Raw genomic sequence first — 17,806 nt, forward strand, 5'->3', positions numbered from 1 at the left:
TACCCGTTCTCACTTTTCTGCTAACATGTGCTGGCAGATAGCAAAACAAATGACTAGTATAATGGAAAAACTTGGAAAAGTGATTTCTTAAAATTGTTTTCTATGACTGGATACTTTTTGCAGTGTGGAACCTAGAATACAGACAATACAGCCATACTTCCTGCCACTAAGATGATTAGTTCATATGACAGGATTAAATAAATTGATATTTTATGATGTTTCACAAAGAGTACCATAACTTCCATGTGAAAATCCACCATTGGTCTATACTTGGTAAGTTCAATTTGAGGATACATTATGCGATCACCAGAGAAAAGAGATTTTAAGTCCTAATTACATGATATTCAAGACAATGTACTTAGGTAATCTATTTAGAAACATTTTGTTACTCACAATCAGTCCTTAAGATTCCCTCAAGTGCCTGTAGAGATCTACAAACAAATGAAGGAAGTCATTCTTTCTTGGGTACAGACTAGAAGAGGAATCAGCAATCACATAACCCTGTTCTGAGCTGACACACAGGGACAAGAAAACTGCTGTTCTCATGATACACATACTTGAGGTCCTTCCTCTTTCAAAAAAGTTGGCCCGTAAGAGACCTATCTCCTCATATCCCTTCTCTTCCTGGGCCCAGACGTGTTGGAGTGGCCCCAAGTGAAGCCAATCTTGAGACATGGAAAAGTGAGTCATTTTCTCCTGCCAAAGCACTTTGTACATCCCTGTCTATTGGCATTTACAATAACAATAATAACAGCTATTATTATTATTATAGCAGCTACCATTTGCTATACACTCTGGGGACCAGGCACAGTGCTAGGCATTGCATATACATTATTTCACCATGTCATTGTTCTCTATTTATATGTGATCCTCCCACTACGATGGTGAGCTCCTTGAGGGGCAATAGCTATGTTCTACTTATCTCCATTTCCCCAGAATCTAGGACAGCACCTGGCACAGAGGGAGAACGCCATAACTAGTGGGTGATAAGTAGATATCCACATGAAAAAGAAGGAAGCTGGACACCTACCTCACATCATATACAAAAATTAATTCAAAATGGATCAAATGCCTAAATGTAACAGTGAAAACTATAAAACTCTTAGGAAAAAACATAGGAGTAAATCTTTGTGACCTTGGAGTAGGAAATGGTTTTTTAGATAAGACACCAAAAGCAGAAGCAAGAAAGAAAAATAAGTAGATAAATTAGACTTCATCAAAATTAAAAAGGGACAGCATCAAAAAAGTGTAAGATAACTTACAGAACGGGAGAAGATATTTGCAAACCACATATCTGATAGGGAGCTTGTATTCAGAATATACAAAGAAAATTTATAACTCATAAAAACAACTCAATTAAAAAGTGGGCAAGGGATGTGAATAGAGATCTATCCAAGCAAGATATATAATTGGCCAATAAGCACATGAAAAGATGCTCAACATCTTCATCATTAGGGAAATGCAAATCAAAACCGCAATGTGGGGTTGGCCCCATGGCTGAGTGGTTAAGTTTCCGCACTCCGCTGCAGGCGGCCCAGTGTTTTGTTGGTTTGAATCCTGGGCGCGGACATGGCACTGCTCATCAAACCACGCTGAGGCAGAGTCCCACATGCCACAACTAGAAGGACCCACAACGAAGAATATACAACAATGTACTGGGGGGCTTTGGGGAGAAAAAGGAAAAAAAATAAAATCTTTAAAAAAAAAAAACCCCAATGGGATACCACTTTATACCCACGAGAAAGGCTACAATAAAAAAGACAGACAAAAACAAATCTTGATGAGGATGTAGAGAAATTGGAATCCTCGGACATTACTGGTAGGATTGTAAAGTGATTCATCTGCTTTGGAAAACAGTTTGGCAGTTTCTCAAAATATTAAACATAAATTATCTTATGATCCAGCAATTTCACTCTTAGGTATATACCCAAGAGAAATGAAAGCATATGTCCACACAAAAACATGTACACAAATGTTGACAGCCTTATTATTCCTAACAGCTAAAAAGTGGAAACAATCCAAATGTCCATCAACTGATCAATGGATATGCAATATGTAGTATATCCAGACAATGGAATATCATCTGGCTGTAAAAAGGGAATGAAGTACTGATACACACTACAACATGGACAAACTTTGAAAATATTATGCTGAGTGAAAGAAGCTAGACACAAAAGGCCACACATTGTATGACTTCAATTATACGGAATTTCCAGAATAGGCTAATCTATAGAGAAAAAAAGTAGATTAGTAATTGCCAAGAGCTAGGAGAAGAAGGGAATGGGAAGAAATTAAGGAGTTTCTTTTGGGGTGATGAAATGTTCTAGAATTAGATAGTGATGGCTACACAATGGATGGTCCACTGAATTGTACACCTTAAAAGGGTGAATGTTATGGTATGTGAATTATATCTCAATAAAGCTGTTATTAAAAAAAAAAAAAAGCCAAGTGGAAAAAAAATAACCAGTGCCTGAATGAACAGGTAGATTGGTGGGGCTGAAAGTTGCAACCTACATACAAGTGAGTAAAAATAGGAACTCCTTCATAAAAAGAGAATAGGTTGAAATGAAAAAGCAATACTTGTTTAGACATGGGTGGTAGTGCTGGTGACATGCTGGTTTAGAGTGCTTGTTGTCATTCTGTGCTCTACGATGTGGCAGAGACCACAAATGGACACAGGTGAGGCCATTGGGAGAAGGTATCATCTTATGATTTTTTGTGGTGATGGAAATAGGGAATGAGGCCTTATCACAGATGAGAGGAGAGAATCTGAGAACAAAGAGCTGTGGGCCTGGAACATAGTAGGTTCTCTTCTTTATTAGGGATTTTATCAACCTGAGGGATGACTCATGGGTATTTAAAACTCATAAACTGGGGCAAACTGGGGCAGTGGGTGCTCAAACTTCCCAAGTGTTTCCATCTTTTTCCAGGCAGATGCTGGTTTCCAACATGCATTATTGCTCCTCCCGTGGATGAGTGTTGTGTTTACTTCCTAAAGGCATACTTGAAGGAGCAGCTTCAATTTGGGCTATTTCTCTCTTCTGCTCTTCTATGAGGTTCTGTGAACAGGAACTGTGGCCTTCCCTGTGGAGGTGACCCTCTGCAGACTATCAGAATTTCTCAAGTGCCTTTCTCATGACTATTAGTCCATTAATTTCAGTTTCCTTCCGACTTACTAGAAAAGCTGGATGCCTGTGAAATAATTTAGGTTAACAAGGATGACGAGCATTAACGTTTGTACAGAACATCATAATTTGTCAGGAGGCTTCACATACAGTCCAGGGGAGTCTCGGAGTTTGTGAGAGGATGTTCTTGAGAACTGCGAGAATCCCTCATTTTGTGAATCAGAAATGTTTGGATAGGCCCCCGGCTTTCTCCAGAATCTACTGAGAGACGATAGGAACTGTTGTCTTATGCATGTGTCTTATGCATATTTTTAAGCAAGTTAGCCTCTTTTTTTCAACTTCCTCTAAAAGATTCTCTTTCATTTGGTGCCCATTTTCCTTGAAGAAGAAAGAAAGACCATTTCTTTAGGATCGTTACTGCAAACAAGATGACACAGGGAGAACGGCAGAGCCGCACTGAGCAGCAGATGTCGAGAAGCTGCTAAGCGCTCTGCTTTGCACACTCTCAGCCTTGACATAAGTCTGAAGCAATGGGGCCCTGAAAAAATCACGCTTCCATTTGCTAAAAATAGTCAAAGTGGCAAACTTAAAGCTTGCTAATTCCAATGGCCTATTGGATCTCGTTAAGATAGGATGAGGCCAAAGGTAATTCTTTAAGTAAAAAAATTCATGAATGCTTCTATTTATGAGGTATATTAAAAACATGTTCCTTGACCATACTGTTGTGGCACTGAACATCAACAGATGGGAAATCTCTGGGCTAAGCTGAAAGATAAAGAAACAGTAGATTTTATGGCAAATGCATTTTCTAAAAATTAAGGCTATACTTGTCTCTGTCCTAAAGAGTATATTTTATTCTGGGTTCACTGGTGTTCTACTTCTGAACTGGTAACTACAGACTCTCTGGCTTCTAGCTTGACTGCCTGCTGTGTTGCTGGTCTCCAGCCTCAGCAGAAGCCCCAGCCCCATCCTGATGGTTTGGCTTGCTGACACACCTCTCCTAGTTTCTAGCAGCTGCGGGCTCCTTAAGCCTTGGTTTGCTTCCCTCAAGCATGGACTACTTCCTCCTGGCCTCTGATTTATAATCTTTAGCTGCAGTGCTGTCCATACCCTGATGAGACACAAAGTGGAGAATATGCACTGATAGCTTGAGCCTTGTTTGGATGACAATGTGAGGATGGTTTTGGTTGGAACCGGAGAAGTAATCTTCAATGAAGCATAAGTGGTCAGAGTCACATCTTCCTGGGATTAAGTCATATTATAGCCTTCCATTAAACAGGGCTAACCTCCATGCCCAATGCTTTGGAATGCACTTCACCTAGCTCAACGCTTCTCAATGCTGGCTGTACATTAGAATGATTCAAGAAGCTTTAAATACATTCTGAAGAGTGGATCCCTGCCCAGAGCTTCTGATTCCATCGATTTGGAGTGGGGCCATGGCATCAACAGTTTAAAACGTTTGCCAGGTGATGCTAAAATTCAGCCGAGGCTGAGAACTATTACTTGTTTTATAGTAATGGGTCTCAAAGCATGGTCCAGGGATCAGCAGCATCAGCATCACTTGAGAACTTAGTTAGAAATGCAAATTGTCAGGCCCTATCCCAAACCTACTAGGGTTGTGGTCCAGTGACCTGTGGTTTAATAAGCTTTACAGCTGGTTCTGATGCAGGCTAAAGTTTGAAAACAACTGGTTTATGGGTAGGCTCTATGGCACTCTGGTTATTTGTCTGATGACCTATTAATGAGGAAGAGAAAGCAGCACGGAGATGTCTGGTAAAATCCTGGTACCGGGGCCGGCCCGGTGACGCAGCAGTTAAGTGCGCACGTTCCGCTTCAGCGGCCTGGGGTTTCCCGGTTCAGATCCTGGGTGCGGACATGGCACCACTTGGCAAGCCATGCTGTGGTAGGCGTCCCACACATAAAGTAGAGGAAGATGGGCACGGATGTTAGCTCAGGGCCAGTCTTCCTCAGCAAAAAGAGGAGGACTGGCAGATGTTAGCTCAGGGCTAATCTGCCTTGGGGGAAAAACTCCTGGTCCTTTTGGTGCACCTGGTTTAAGTTACAAGATGCTAACTACTCATGGAAAGACAGAAAAGAATCTCCTGGAGCAAAGGATAGTTGTAGTGGCAAGCTGATGAATGCTTCTCTCATATGATGTGGTAGTTATGGTATTTTGTTGACATGGGCTAGGGAGTGGTTGTTGACTGTTTAACGCTGAGCTTGGAAAGGGGTTTCTTGTAGCGTTTGCACTATCTATTGAGTTCTTCGTGTGTTTGAGGTCAATAAAATTTCCCACTAATGAAAGTCAAACTAGTGTTTTCTATCGCCCCAAGAATCCAAAGGGTGGTCTCAGTACTGGTTACTGGTAGGGCTCTATCTCATTACCACCTGGCATCAACATACCCACACAAGTCACATTTCTTAGAAGGGCAACTAGGTTTTCAGACATTGCTTTTAAAGCAGTGGTTCTCAACTGGCACTGATTTTGCCACCAGGAGACATTTGGCAATGTCTGGAGACAATATGGGTTGTCACAACTTGGGGTAGGGGATACTACTGGTATAGAGTGGGTAGAGGCCAGGGATGCAGCTAAACATCCTACAATGCCCAGGACGGCCCCACAACAAGGAAGGTCAATAGTGCTGAGATTGGACACCCTGCTTTAAAGAGACAGAAAGTTAGGCAGTGGCAGCAAGGTCACAACTGTATTTTGGTATTCAAAGAAGCTGAAATACCCTCCAAAGGTCTTCAATAAATATAACCTCCAGATGGTTTAGGCACATCCACAAAGAACAGCTCCCAAGGACCCTGTTAGCATACCTCCTGTGCCTTGAAAAAAAAAAAAGAAAATAATTGATTTGCTTTCTCTCTCTTTCAAAAATAGCTACATTACTTTGATAAGGTAACTGTTTCCAAGATAAAACATAGAAGCTGGGAAGAAAGCAGATTGCTTGGAAATAGAGAACCAAGGAAAGCAGAAATGATTTTATGGTTTCTGCCTCACTCTTGACCTTCACCTTGTAAAACCCAGTGGCTTTTGCCATGTTCTTATTCTCCCTGGCATCCCTACAGCATCTTTTATTCATTTGGTAGACAGTATTGAGTGCCTCTTCTTTCTTACCTTTGTCTTGATGACCTCTACCACTTGAAGTGTGTTCCTTGGAGCAGCAGCATTGAACATCACCTGGGCACTTTTCAAAATGCAGGTAATTGGGTCCCACCTGCAGAATGAGGATCTTGGGTGGTGAGGCAAAGCTCAGACAGCTGTTTTAACGATATCCTAGGTGATTCTTATGCACACTAAAGTTTGAGAAGCACAGCTCTTGCCTCTTGCTACTCAAAGTGTGGCCCTTGGACCAGAAGATTTGGCATCACCTGGAAGCTTGTGAGAGATGCAGAAGTTTGGCCCCCATCCCAGCAGTCTGAGTCAGAATCTGCATTTCCTCAAGCTCTCCAGGTGATTCTTATGCACATTTGAGTAGAACTGGTTTTCTTTCCACCCTTAATGACTGATATTTTTCTGTTTCTATTGTGGATTCCTTTACTTTATCCTCACCTAAAGAAAAATATATCTCAAAGACTAGCTCAGTGATTCTCAACCTTGGCTGCACGTGAGAATCACCCGGGGAGCTTTAAAACCTATTGATACCTGTGTCCCACCCACAGAAGTTCTGATCTAACTGGTCTTGGGTTGGTCCAGGCATTGGGATGTTTAAAACTTCTTCAGGTGACTCTAATGGGCACTCTAAAAACCTCTGCTCCAGTCCTTGATCCTCTGTTCTTCTCTCTCCTGCTGATTAAAGATCCCCGCACAGCCTATCACTTTGTTTTTTCAAAATTTTTAATTATATCACTTTTTTTTGGTGGGGAAAATTGGCGCTAAGCTAACATCTGTTGCCAATCTTCCTCTTTTTTTTCCTCCCCAAAGCCCCCCAGTACCTAGTTGTACATCTTAATTGAAGGAGCCAACTTTAAATATTACCATCACCTCTTTCCTGAGAACTAAATTTATATCCTAACATCAGCATCTATTTTGAACTCTCATCCTGTTTTAGATATTTTGCCTGAGCTGTGTCCTTGTCTTGTCGAAGTCACAAATAGAAACACATAATCTTCAAGACCCGCTATCCCCGCTCTTCCTCCCTCTTCACTACAATAAATGGGGCCATCAACCTTCTAGTTACCCAGACTCATAATCCAGGAGTCACGTTTTACTTCCTTTTCCTTTGTTCCTATTTAGAAAAAAGTCCCCATATTCTTCCAATTCATCTTTTCTTCATTCTTTCAACAAGTACCAAATGAATGCCTACTATATGCCAAGCACTCTTCTAGGCACTAGAAAGGCGGCAATGAACACATGAACAAATCATTTTCCTCCTGTAGCTTACATTCTAGTAAGTGGAGATGAGAGACAATAAGCCAGATAAATATGTAAAATCTACAGCACGGTGCTCCGGGGAAAAGCAAAGCAGGGAAGGTTGATGAGGGAGTGTGTGGGAGTGACTGAGCAGGTGTTATTTTAGGAAAGGGAGGCCAGGGATGAACTCCCTGAGAAGGTGGTATTCGCAAAAATTTCTGAAGGCGGTGAAGGAGCACCATGGATATCTGTGGGACATCTTTGCAGTAGAACAAGATGCAAAGGCCTTGAGCTGGAAGTGTAACTGATGTGCTGGAGGAATGGCAGGGAGGCCAGTGCAGTGGCTGCAGAGTTTGCAGAGTAGCAGGAGTCAAGGTCAGGGAGGTAAGGGGTGGGTAGGTGCAACTGCGATAGAGCCTGGAAGGCCTTTGTAAGGACGCCTACTGTGAGTGAGATAAAGCCATTGTGGAGTTTTGTATTGTTGTGTGTATGTTTCTTTTTAGCAAAAAAGTGATATGATCTGACGTTTTAAACAGATCTCTAGCTGTTGTGTTAAGAATGGACACAAAGTGGGCAGAGGTAGAAGCAGGGAGACCTCATAAGAAGCTCTAGCACTCATCTGAGGGAGAAGTGGCTGGTGGCTTGGACGGGGATGGTAGTAGTGGAGGTGGTGAGATATAGTCAGATTCTGTAGATATATTGAAAGCAGAGTCTAGATGAGGGACTGGATGTGGGGCAAGAGAGAAAGAGAAGTTGGGGTCTGAGAAACTAAGAATGGAACTGCAATTTACAGAGTTTGGGAATATTGTGTGAAGAATAGGTTGGCGAGGAGAGCAGAACCTCAAGTTTGGACAGGTTTAAGTTTGAGATGCCTTTTTAGACCTCCAAGTGGAGACACCAAGAGGCAGCTGGAAATATAAGTGTGGAGTTAGTGATATCTTTGGGAGAATGAAGGAAATGACCAAAGGAGTGAGAGTAGACAAAGAGATCCATTTCTGAGCCCTGGGGTGTTCCAACATTTAGAGGTCACAGAAATGCAACCAACATTCATGCAACAAATATCTGAGTGTCTGATATGGGTAGGCCCTGCCTCAGGTGCTGAGGGTATATCAGTGAATATGATGTGGGAGTAACCAGTAAAGGAGACTGAGAAGGAGAATCCAGAAGATAATGAAGTCTCAGAGATTTTCCCCCCTTTCAACTGCAGGGTGATAGTCCTTAATTTCCATGTCCTCATTGCATTCTGGATCTCTGCGCTAATATCCTAAGCAATCCTACTTTTGTTTTTTTCAGCTCTAATCCATCCTATCCATCAAAACCAGACTGACTGCCCCAAATACTAAATTTATGAGGTTATTCCCCATCTTAGTAACATGTACCAGTTACCAGGGAGGATCATTTCTGAAGTCTTGCTGCCCTTAAAGCCCACCATGTTTTTTGGGTATATACATTGCCTTCTTTCCCACTCTTTCAAAATGCATTGTGCTTATTCCCAATTCAGAAACTAACTGGTCCAAGGATACTCAGCTAATAAATGACAGAGCCAATATTTGAACTCAGGGAAGTGAACAGGACCTGCCCTAGCTGGGGTTTGTGGAAAGCTTCAAGACACAACTAAATAAGACTGAATACTTTAACCTCAGGCTTCTCAGACTCAGAACTGGTCTTGGAGGCTGCCCGGGGGGCCAGTTTGTCTCTCCAGGTTCAGGCCAAACATAACCAAGATCCCCTGCTTACAAATCACCATGCTGACCCAGAGTGATCTGGCTAAGCTTTGGATGATGATGACATTCTCAGAACATGAACCAACCTCAGATATGAGGAAGATACACTGCAAGGCAAACAAGGCTTGCCTTAGTCATCCAGAGATCATTTAGTTCTGGGCCAGGCCAGGGGCTACAGCCAAGCTAGGCTGGTCCCTGGGAGAAGAGAGAGGTGTGTCTCTTGGGGAGCTCTATTTGAAGTAAGCCAGATACCTGAGGTGACCTTAAAACCTACCATTTTGAAGGTTTTCATTCTAAGTGAAGACAGCCTACAATGATTCCAATGTTCTCCACACTGTTTCTGATCTAAACCAAGCTGATTCCGGGAGGGCATAGGTCAACATTCACTCCCTTTTCCAGTTCTCTGTTCACTGCGTGCATATGTAACGTCTGGTCTTCATCATATCTCTGCAAATGAGGACTGTTTTTACTAGTATGTGGATGAGGAAACTGAGACTTAGAAAAATTAAGTGACTTGCCCAAGAGCCAAGAGTTAGTATGCAATAGAGCCGGAAACACACCCAGGTCTGTCTGCCTCCACAGCCTGTGCTCTTCCCAACATGCCTTGCAGACTCCACATTTCAAGCCAAATCTCAGGTTTCCTGCCTCAAGTGTGTTAATAGAAATGAAACTTATTTTGTAAATGCTCAGAGCCTGCAGGAAAGCATGCAGAGATAATGCCTAGCATCTCATTAGTGAGTTAGCAAGAGAGGAGAAGGGCTTTGAACAGGGAAAGGGAAAGAAGGAGTCACAGGCCCACCTCCCCATAATACTTCTGGCTTCCCATAATACTGGTCCAACCCTTCTTCCCATTTCTAGCCTAACATTGTATTTCAGAGGACTGCTTGGAGCTTTGAGGGGTTTCGTTGATCTGACGGTGATATTTGTTTATGTGGTTGTGTTTTTTCATTTGCCTGGGATGTCTGAGGAAGGGCAGAGTGATGGAGGAGGAAACCTAATGTTAACTGATGACAGGATAAAAGAAATGTAAGGAAATTGCCACAATTCAATTTTGGTCTCCTGAGCCCTATCCAAAGTATATAGCTCTCACTTTTGTCTTCTTCTTATATACAATGACTTTTACATAGGCTGGATCAGAGGAAGCATTTGTTATACAAAACGACTAACTAGGTACAATTCATTTAACTAGATCCGTGAGGTCTGAGGCAAATGGTGGAGACTCCTGAGTGCTGTCCAGGCATTATCTTTAGCCTTCCCAGTAAGCTTACAACGTAGTATCATTATTCCCATTTCAAGAAGAAGGATGATAAGCCTCATTCAGAGTGGTAGCGTGACCCGCCCCAGTCACCTAGCAGGAAATGGAGGAGCTGGGATGTCTACGACTCTCTGTGGGTCCGGGATCTGAGGCGGTGATTCACAGATGTGGCTTCTGGTTCTGCCTCAGTCACTAACACTGAGCAGGACACTTGTGTCTCCAGATCCCAGGTGCCTCATATACAAAATGGGGATAAATTCTACTGACTTCACATGCACGGTTAGCACAAAATGAGTTACTGTTTTGGAAAGATCTTTGCAAACGTAAAGGCTTTGCAACTATAAGGAATTATCATTACTATTTTTACTATTTGTCCTTTCTGGGCCTTGGTTTTCTCCACCTTAAAATTAACAGATAGGGGGCCGGCCCTGTAGCCGAGTGGTTAAGTTCACGTGCTCTGCTGTGGTGGCCCAGGGTTTTGCTGGTTTGAATCCTGGATGCGGACATGGCACCGCTCATCAGGCCATGCTGAGGCGGCGTCCCACATGCCACAACTAGAAGAACCCACAACTAAAAATATACAACTATGTACTGAGGGGCTTTGGGGATAAAAAGGAAAAACAAAAAAAAAAATCTAAAAAAAAAAAAAATTAACAGATGGGACCTGGTAATCTCCAAGGTGCCTTTTCTGGATCTAAAATTCTGTACTTTTATGAGTCTAAATAGTCCTTGGCTACAAAAACAGTTTGGCTTTACAGGAGGCTTCTTTGTGATGATATATGATACACTAGAATTTTAACAGCGCCAACAGTTACAGCCTCTTGCATTTACAAAGGGTTGTGAACTCCTAATGTTTATATCTTAATATTGGAGAATTCCACTGGAATGAGATGAGAAAAAGCTGCCTTGACCCATGCTAGATAGTTTTTATCTACACAGTCAAATCAAATCACTTTCTATCAAATCAGGAAGAGAAACAGAAAAATGTTAACCTATAGTTCTGCAGCAACCACCTTGATTTGAAAAAACAAAATGTCCCTTTCTCTAGTTAAAAAAAAAAAAAGCTGCACTTTGTAGTAATTGTCCTGTTCTACTTTATCAGAAATAGAGTAATCAACGCGTTTATCACCAAAAAATTTCTTGAGCCACTAAAAGGCAATTATAAAAAAGCGAACCATGTCACCCAGAGCACCATGGTAACCAGCATCATCGAGGCATGAAAAATAGTTGTTAGTCACTAGAATCGAAGGAGGATGGCAGTTTGGCTTGCTAAGCAACACTGCAAAAATAGCAGAGTAACGACCCATAATCTGCAGGTCTGACTTTGCACGGCTTTGAAGGTGGTCCCAGAGGGAACTACCCCAGGTCCGTACACCGAACCCGTACCCTAGGCTCCCAGTTAAAGCCTAATGAATCACTTATTCAACAAATATTTATTGAAGCTTATCGTATGCAACGCACATAATTCCCTCCAAGTGTATTTACTCAGCTTCTTAGTTAAATAGAAGCTCTGAAATAGACACAGAAAGAGCGGTTTTGTGATGAGTGCGGTGGGGGCAGGGATCTGCTGGAGGTTGGCTCAAAGAGAACCAGCAGCTGATAGCCAGAGGACAGAGATAAATAAAAGAGTAGACAGAGAACTGCTTTATAATACCGCATAAAATAATTACATTCTTGTGACCATGATGCTGCGTCATCAAGAAAAGATTAAGTTATATTTAGGATCCTTTGTTCGGGAAGGCAGGAAAGGGTATAAAACATTTTAGAAATATCATCACCAAAAGTAGTTAAAATATACAGTTTTGGCATTTAGTGGAAACAAAAATGACGTTTGACAAATACCTCCTTCTGTCTAGTTCCCCATTTTGCTGGAAGGAAAGCAGCATTATGATCATTGCCCTACCAGCATTCAAATATAGCATCAGCTCCCTTTCTGCCTTGATTTTTCTAGCCTCAGCTGGAATGCTCTTTCCCTTCAGAATTGTTCATGAGAGTCCCTCTCCTCTCAAGTCCTCAGAGGAGTTTTCCTCTATCCTTTCAGGGAATTATTTCTCCCTTCTGCCTTTACCCACAGATGTCTGGATGCCCTTGCCTGTATCCCATCCAGTCTTGTATCATTTCTATTAGGGCCCTTCCTCCTTTCATGCTCCTGGAAGGCAGGGTCTTTCCCATATCCATATCCATCTGCCAGAGCCCTGGTAGGCTGGCGCTCAGTGAATGTTCCTGAACTCAACTGCCCAGATGATGTCATCAATCACGAGGGGTAGAGGGAGGGTTGGTAGGTAGAGATGGCGCTTCCCCTAAGGGATGTGAACAGTCCAGGAACCCTGCATGGCACTCACACTCTTTCCTCAGAGCCTTTGAATGTCTGCTCCCTTCTAGAAAGTTCTTCCTCTGGTGAACTCCTTCTCACATCCTTTAAGATTCAGCTCAAATGTCACTTGGGGAGGGAGAAGTCTATCCTCACCCACAAGACCAGGTCAGGGCCCCTATTATATGCTCTCTTAGCTCCCTGCACCTTCTCTTCAAATTACTTGTCTCCGTTTGTAATTATTTATTGGTTAGCGTATTTCTCCCTACTGGACTGCAAGCACCAGGAGGGCAGGAGACCTGACATAGAATAATGTCAAATGGAAGGAAGGAAGGAAAGAAGGAAGGAGGGAGGAGAGAAAGGAAGGAAGAAAAGGAAGGAAGAAGGTATTTGATTGTTAAAAAGTGGAATTGAGGTGAGCTACGATATTCTTCAGACAATAAAGGACTCACAGAGGATGATAAAAAGAGGAAATGGAGGGGCCAGCCTGATGGCATAGCAGTTAAATTTGTTCGCTTGTTTTGGTGGCCTGGGATTCGCAGATTCAGATCCCAGGGGAGGACCTGCGCACCACTTATCAAGCCATGCTGTGGCAGACATCCCACGTATAAAATAGAGGAAGATTGGCAATGGATGTTAGCTCAGGGCAAAATCATCCTCACCAAAAAAAAAAAAGAAAGAGGAAATGTAATTTAACTATAGCCTGTGGGATTTGGATGAGGTAAAAATATAGTCTGACAATGAAGCCTGTTATGCCCTTAAAAAAAAGTGTGAGTTAGAGTCTCTCTCAGGTTTTCAGTGCCCCTTCCAGCTCAAGTTCCACTCTTATCTGGTATTTCTTTTGCCAGACTGAGAAAAAAAATTATTGCAGAACACTATGACAACAACCATAATGAAAATTTTTAAAGAAAGAAATATAAACTGACAATTTTAGCTTGTATACTTATTTTCACTTTTTCTCATTTCTTTCTGTTCTTCCTCGCTGCACATGATGGACTGAGCTCTGTTTACTGTTTGCCCTAATTATTGTTCAGAAGGTAAACATCTCATTCTAAATTTTACTAATTATTATTTAGTAACACAACACATTTTTAAGCATATTACACCTAATTATACCTGTGAAATGTAACTTAAAGTGAAAATAACTTTTTATTTTCTTTTATGGCAAACAAAGGATGTAGCACTAATGTTTTGGCAGCTTTTTATAGAATTAAGCAAAGGGATGATTATTCTTCCTGTCAAAACAGCTCACACCTGAATTTTGGAGTGATAAAGCAAAACACTGACTTTTCAACCAGATTATTACTCAGTGAAAATGTTACACTGTGTGTCTGCACCAGGAGTACTTAATGGCTGGTTGGATGTACTTTTGGCAAAAAAGAGATCACATACAACAGGACCAAAGACGGAAGAGGATACCTTTCAGCTCCATATGGCTGATCAATGTCTTTTTTGTTCACAACTGTATTCCTAGGGAGCACAGTCCCTGGCCCACAGCAGGAGATCAATAAATATTGATTGAATGAATGAATGAATCAATGAATGAGCAAAGACTGAGTATGAAAACTGCAACAGGCCATTTTACGTAATTTTACATGGCCACACTAGTCTACAGATAGAGTACCCCAACATTATGTGGATTACGTCATCTTTTGTTTAGAAAGATGGTGATACTAACCCAGGAGAGGTGAGTTGTTTAATCAAGTTAAATACCAGAGCTGTAGTGCCCAGAGGCCTTTGACTTCAGAACAAAGCTTTATTCCTTCTCCCTGTTGTCTACAAGGTTGGTTTTCTCCTAAAAACTATCCAATAGAGTAGTAAACTTTAGAAATTAAGTTCAATAAATCTCTAAGTCTCCATTTTATAAATTCGTCTTCCCAAATTATAGAACTCAACCCCAAGGGGACTATTGTGAAAATAATACCATTACATCAAAAAATCACTCTTGGGATCAGAATGGGATATTTGATTTGTGGCGGAACGCAAGACCATGACTTTTCCCTTTATTTTCTTTTCAAGAATTGGATTAAGGTTGTTATTATGTGTAATATATTTTTAACATGACAAAATATTAAAAGTTATTATTTCAGGATAGTCGGATGATTATCTTCAGGTGATTTTCATAATATCTACTGTTCTATATTTTTCAATTTTCCATAATAAATATGCAGTATAGAAATTTATAAGCTTTAGTAAAAATTTAATAAAAGCAAAATAACCTAACCATAGTTTCTCTCTTCTCCATTATTCTCAGTGCATTTTTACATTTCTATTACAGTACTTTTGCTTTAATGATTTAGGTATAGGTCTGTCTTATCCATATACTTAGATGATGAGCCATGACTTGTGAATTGTAATGTTGTTGGAAGTCAGGGGAAAGGTGAGTCCAGCCCGCCTTCTAGCTTTACAAGGGGGAATACTATTCTCCCATTAGGCTGTAGGCTCTTTGGGAGCAAGGATTGTATCTCATACACCCAAGCCTCAATATAGTGCTTTGAACATGAAAATGGGTAAAGAATTATTACAATAAAAATAGATATACCCAAAGAAGCAAAGAAACAAAGAACCAAATGTACCTAAAAAAACAAAGAAATACATCACTTTTCTTCTAACATTTAAAATTTGTCTTTGTCCTGCTGCATGGCCCAAAATGATTAGGCTGGAGATAATTAAAGATTCATTTACTAGAGCTCTGCAGATCCCTTCCATTGTATTACTTGTTCAACAAGCATTTATTGAAAACTTACTATGTGTCATATCCATTGTTAGATGCTACAGCTATAAAAAAAAGATAAGACAGTCTTTATCCTCCAGATGCTCATTATATGGATGGGTGGTAGTTATAAACAGATATTGATAATACAGCCTGTTAATTCAATAATAGAAGTATCGAACAATGAAGCTGGCCAAAACTAGGGTTTACAGGAGAAGCTCCCCAGAGGAGGAAGTCCCTGTGCTGAGTGTTAAAGGAGGAGCTGGAGTAGGGGTTAGTCAGGCAACACATCTTCCTGACAAAGAGTACAGCGTGAGTAAAGGGACAAAAGCAAGAAATAGCACAATGTGGCCACGGAGTTTGGTGTTGCTGGAGCATAAGGCTGTGGCAGGGAGTGGTGAGTGATGGGGCTGGAGAGGAGGGCAGGGAGCAGGTCCTGAGGGTACAGCTTAGACTTTATCCTGCAGGCAGTGGGGAGTGCAGAAGGGTTTTAAGCAGGGATGACATCACCGGAGATTATTTCAGTGTCACTGGAGAGGATAGATTTGAGGGAGACAAAAATCGGAAGAAAACATCTTAGGAGGCATTTGCACAAATGGGGAATCGATTTGTGTTTATATTTAATAATCATAGCTAACATTTATTTAGGATTTATTATGACAGTTACTAAATAAGCAGTATTATGTAATATTGTCTTAACATTTCAAACAACCCTATGAGTAAATACTCTTATTATCGTTATTTTATAGCCAATGAAACAAAGAGTTAAGTACTTGCCCACGGCCAGGGTACAACCCCGGCAGTCTGGCACCAAAGCTTATGCTCTTAATCACTATTCCATTTGTTTAATTTCTGTCCCTTGCATTAGAATGAAAGCTCCATGCAGGCAGGGACCTTACTGGCGGTGTCTCCACTGTGCCTACACAACAGGTACACAGTAACTATTCCTTGAATAAAATCAATGAATAACCTAAGTGGAAGAAATGGTACAAGAAATACCTATACTTGGATGCAATATTGGCGAATTTCTTGCAGACTTTGTTCCAAATATTTGGCAGACTTTAGCAACTGTTATGGACAGAATGGTTGTAGCCCTTCCCTTCCCCAAACCCATACGTTGAAGCTCTAACCCCCAGTGGGGCTTCTAAGGAAGTAATTAAGGTCAAATGAGATCGTAAGGGTGGGGCCCTGATCCAACAGGATTGGTGTCTTTATAAGAAGAGGAGAGACAAGTGTGCTCTCTCTCTCTTTCTCTCTCTCTCTGCGTGTGCCCCAAGGAAAGGCCATGTGAAGACATAGTGAGAAGGTGCCATATGCAAACCAAGAAGAGAGCTCTCAACAGAAAACAAATCAGCCGGAACCTTGATCTTGACTTCTAGCCTCCCACACTGTGAGAAAATAAATTTCTGTGTAAGCCACTGAGTGTATGGTATTTTGCTATGGCAGCCCAAGCAGACTAAGATAGTGATTAGTAGGATGAGGGTATGGGGTGAAGCAGAGGTTTCTAGCCAGGGAGACTGGAGGGCGAGTGGTGCCACTAACTGGGGTAGAGAACACAGGAAGAGGAAGAGGAGAGATTGGTTATGGTGAATGGAATGGAGTTAGGGTTCACTTCACTGGAACATAGAAATATAGTAGAAGTTAGCTATTTAAGGACATTTATTCAATACATGTTTATTCATCCCCTAGCCATGGTGGCCACTGTGCTTGTCCTGAGAATACAAAGTAAATATGATTCATTCTTAGCCCTCAAGGAACTCACAGCCCAGTGGGGAGAAATATTGTTTCCTTTTGTAAACCTAGCATGCTGGCTGGAAAGACCATTTTCCTTTTCCCCACTTCTAAAGATCTGGAGCTCCTAATAAACATATATAGAAAATCCCATATGGAGAAGAGCTTTGGAGTCACATGACCTGCATTTGAATCTGGGCCTTGGAATATTCTAGCTGAGTGCTGACCTTAGGCAGGCCAAGGTACCCTTCTGGGCCTTAGGGTCTTCACTTGTACCTGCAGAGTTATTTAAGGATCAGATGAGAGAAGGTAGCTATAAATGTTTTGTAAAATGCAATATGCATGTTAACAATTATTGTAATTATAAAAGCTACATTTCTAACCTGTAGAAACAAGAAACAAGAGATGAATCAACCATGGGCAGCAAGTCAGAGGTGAAAGGCTATTTTGGAACCCTGTGGGTGGCAGGAGTTTTGGGATGGAGGATGGAATAAGACTGGTGTAGCTGGGAAAAGAACAGGCTTTGGGGTTCTACAGATCTAGCGTAAATCACAATTCTGTCAGTTATTAGCTATGGGAAGTTGAGCAAG

The 17,806-nt window shown here is 41.5% G+C and overlaps 1 protein-coding gene across 6 annotated transcripts in view; it reads right to left on the minus strand.

Moving 5' to 3' along the window:
* The window catches only part of CNNM1 (cyclin and CBS domain divalent metal cation transport mediator 1), a 60,810-nt gene that overhangs the window by 37,823 nt on the left and 5,181 nt on the right, over positions 1–17,806 (minus strand). The gene's annotated exons all lie outside the window — the stretch shown is intronic.

Source organism: Equus asinus, chromosome 2 (assembly GCF_041296235.1).
Source record: "Equus asinus isolate D_3611 breed Donkey chromosome 2, EquAss-T2T_v2, whole genome shotgun sequence".
In the NCBI taxonomy this organism is placed as follows: Eukaryota; Metazoa; Chordata; class Mammalia; order Perissodactyla; family Equidae; genus Equus; species Equus asinus.